At 48.1% G+C, this 3500-nt stretch overlaps 1 pseudogene; it reads right to left on the bottom strand.

Moving 5' to 3' along the window:
- Positions 1-383: 383 nt before the first annotated feature.
- Positions 384-2985, bottom strand: LOC131482746 (protein SOX-15-like; annotated as a pseudogene).
- Positions 2986-3500: the final 515 nt, after the last annotated feature.

The following is a 3500-nucleotide window of genomic DNA, read 5'->3' as shown; positions in this document are numbered from 1 at the left end:
TATGCAATTCTCTATGGAAATAAATACACAAAACGTTTTTTGACAAATTATCAGCAACCTTTGCAAGCCAACTATTCTCATGACAGTCTAAACTCTAGCAGTCATCTCGAAATGAATGGCTTTGTTCCACACACATACAATTTCATACTGTCAGATACACTATTCCTAATGGAGCAGGAAAACTGACAACAGTTCAGTTGTTTTTATGACGATAGAGTCCTAGTATCAGCTTGTTAAAAGATTTGTATCATAAGATTAGAGATCATGGAAGAAACCTCAAATGTTTGGACTCTATTTTTTTTTTTTTTGGCTGATTCAAGACTGCTTTATAGAAACAGGTGTGCGGGGGGGCGGTCCTATTGTTAGATTCACATCCATGTGGGTCAGAGGTGGGTAAGGGGCAGGGGAGCACCGGGCAGCGGGGAGCTGTAGGGAGCGGGGGAGGCAGGGGATGGGCAGGGCTTGTAGGAAGGCAGCAGCTCTGCTCTGAGCTGCTCTGGGTCGCTCTGAGGGACGGAGCAGGGCAGGGGCTCCTCGGCTTTGTAGTGGGAGGAGCTGTAGTGACCTGGCAGGTAGGCTGAGTAGTTGGGGGGTTGGTACCCAACACCCCTGCTCACTAGGGTGGTCACGAAACTTGGTCCCCAGGGCTGGCCGCCATTTCAGCCGGTGTTCTTGGTCTTGCGCCGAGGTCGGTACTTGTAGTCGTGCAGGTGCTGGGCGCGGAGCCGCTTGGCGTCCTCCACAAAGGGCCGCTTCTTGTTCTCGCCCAGCAGCTTCCACTGCGCGCCCAGGCGCTTGGAGATCTCTGAGTTGTGCATCATGGGGTTCTGATGTGTCATCTGGCAGCGCTGAGCGGAGCTCCACACCATGAAGGCGTTCATGGGCCGCTTCACTTTTTCCTGGGGCAGCCCTGCACAGACCGGGGCTCCAGGGCTGCCAGCACCCTCCGGCTCCTGGAGTCCCAAAATTGGGGATTTGGTGTCTGCTGGGGGAGCAGGAGGCTCCAGGCTCCAGGCCTGGGTGTGAGAATCCAGGTGGTGCCATGGGGAGGCAGAAAGGTGTCCTAAAGTCGGTCCCCTCCAGGTGAACTGTGGACCCTTATATGTGTCCTCCCCAAACTGAGCCACAGACAAGGAAAGCCGGGTCCTTGGAAGGTGCAGGCCACCTGAAAGTCATGAGTTCTTGAAATGGAGTCTTTCCTCCCAGCCAATCTGGCACGCCTTGTAGAGTCAGAAGCAGGATCTGCTGACCAGTGTCCCTGGAGAGGTGTTCTTAACTGTTTTCTCAAAGTCCCCCCACCAGCCCCCATCCCTGCTGCTGTGACCTGACTGATAAACCTTCTGGGAAGGTGAGAAGCACTGCTCTGTACCGGCCGCTGCCAAGGCGCCCTGGTGCCACAGGCCTCTCACACCTGGGCTGGATCTGAGGCTGGCACTCCTCCCCAGCCCCTCCCAGAGCATGGCCTCCAACACCCCTTTCTCCCTGAGGCCAAGCTGGTGTCCTGTTCTTCCCAGCCCCTAACATATCCTGCAGGCCACCACACCCCCTCCCCACACAAGGCCGAGCTATCTGAGCTTCAGGCCTAGTAGCTGGACTCTATTTTCAATAAAAGTGACTTCCACATGAATGCTACTAAATTCGGAAAATACACCATGTCTGAAATTCTATTTCAGAATCAACACTGTACATGGATTAGTTTCCTGTTGCTTGCCAAACATAAATTTGAAATTCATGGAAGAACTAGTGCTAGTCCTATAATGTTGAACTGTCAGTGTAACCGTTTAAAAATGCAACCTATAAAACTCACAAGCCAACTGTTAATGCTAAAGAAGATGTAACTGTAAAGAACTTTGATGTTATGTTTGAACTCAGCTGCTATGTATGTCAATGTTGGTCTTTACACTGTTCCTGTGCCACTCTGATTTTGGTTAAATAATATTGTTTCTCCCCATTTTTCTGCTCGCCCAAGAGCATGTTTCTCCTACATACATCATTCAGGCCTAATTTTACAAAACACAGAAGGGGGATTTGTAGGAGGACATTGTGACCCTAAAAGGTCAGTGAGCACAGGATTATAGTTGGTTGGATAATATTTGGAGAAGTATAACCAAATGGCTACCTTTTGTATACCTTATTGGATATCATCTGCATATGTATATGAGAACACTTGGTGGAATATACAAGACAAAAGGAATTCCAAACAAGCATTAATGGTTTTGTTGATAAGCTCAGCACTTCCTCCCTTATCCTATATGACGCTCAGTGTATAAAGTCTGATGCTACTAATAAACTACGGCTTTGACCATCAAAAAAAAAAAAAAAAAAAAAAAAAACCTCACAAGCCTACTGACAAATTGCATGCAGTTACTAAAGTCAAAATCCTAACCAGTTAAATAAATGAATTTCCTTAAGTTAATGTAAAAATAGCTCTCATTTTAGTGATTTTGTTATCCCGCTAACAAAATATTTAGCTCATGTAGGAAAAACATGGTTTTATTGGATATTACAAAACTATTTATATGAAGAATAATGCTGGCCCAAGTGCGATGGCCTAGCTGCTAAAGTCCTCGCCTTGAATGTTCCAGGATTCCTTATGGGCACCGATTCTAACACGGGCAGCTTCACTACCCTTTTAGCTCACTGCTTCGGACTTGGGAAAGCAGTCGAGGATGGTCCCAAGCCTTGGAACCCTGCACCCATGCAAGAGACCTGGAGGAATCCTGACTTCAGATCCACGCAGCACTGGATGTTGCGGTCACTGTTGGAGTGATCCACGGACGGAAGATCTTCTTGTCTGTCTCTCCTCTCTCTGTATATCTGACTTTGCAATAAAAATAAAATAAATCTTAAAAATATTAATGCTAGGGCCCAGCGGTGTGGCCTAGTGGCTAAAGTCCTCGCCTTGAAAGCCCCGGGATCCTATATGGGTGCCCGTTCTAATCCCGGCAGCTCCACTTCCCATCCAGCTTCCTGGTTGTGGCCTGGGAGAGCAGTTGAGAATGGCCCAATGCATTGGGACCCTGCACCCATGTGGGAGACCCGGAAGAGGTTCCAGGTTCCCGGCTTTGGATCGGCGCACATCGGCCCGTTGCGGCTCACTTGGGGAGTGAATCATCGGACAGAAGATCTTCCTCGCTGTCTCTCCTCCTCTCTGTATATCTGGCTGTAATAAAATGAATAAATCTTAAAAAAATACTAATGCTAAAGATTTCAGTTGAGTGTATCCATGCATCAATTATTGTTGGATTCGCCGCTTGCCAAATGTTAGATTCGCTGACCACCAGGGAAAGAATAACTCAGCCAAATATACGAAAAGAATTTAGATGGCCTTTATTTCACGGGCTTCCCTTCCCCATGCAGCAGAAAGGACAGAGAGGAAGGTGTGGGCTACAGAGGAAGAAGAGCATGGAAGAGACGGGGAAGGGGCCCTTTTAAACTCTCCTTCAGATGGAAGCTGAAATGGGGGTCGCCTCGGCCTTATTGGTGGGGGAATATGGGTC

The sequence above is a fragment of the Ochotona princeps genome, chromosome 20 (genome assembly GCF_030435755.1).
Source record: "Ochotona princeps isolate mOchPri1 chromosome 20, mOchPri1.hap1, whole genome shotgun sequence".
In the NCBI taxonomy this organism is placed as follows: Eukaryota; Metazoa; Chordata; class Mammalia; order Lagomorpha; family Ochotonidae; genus Ochotona; species Ochotona princeps.
The sequence above is the reverse complement of the archived record's forward strand: the minus strand, read 5'-3'. Positions and strand labels throughout refer to the sequence as shown.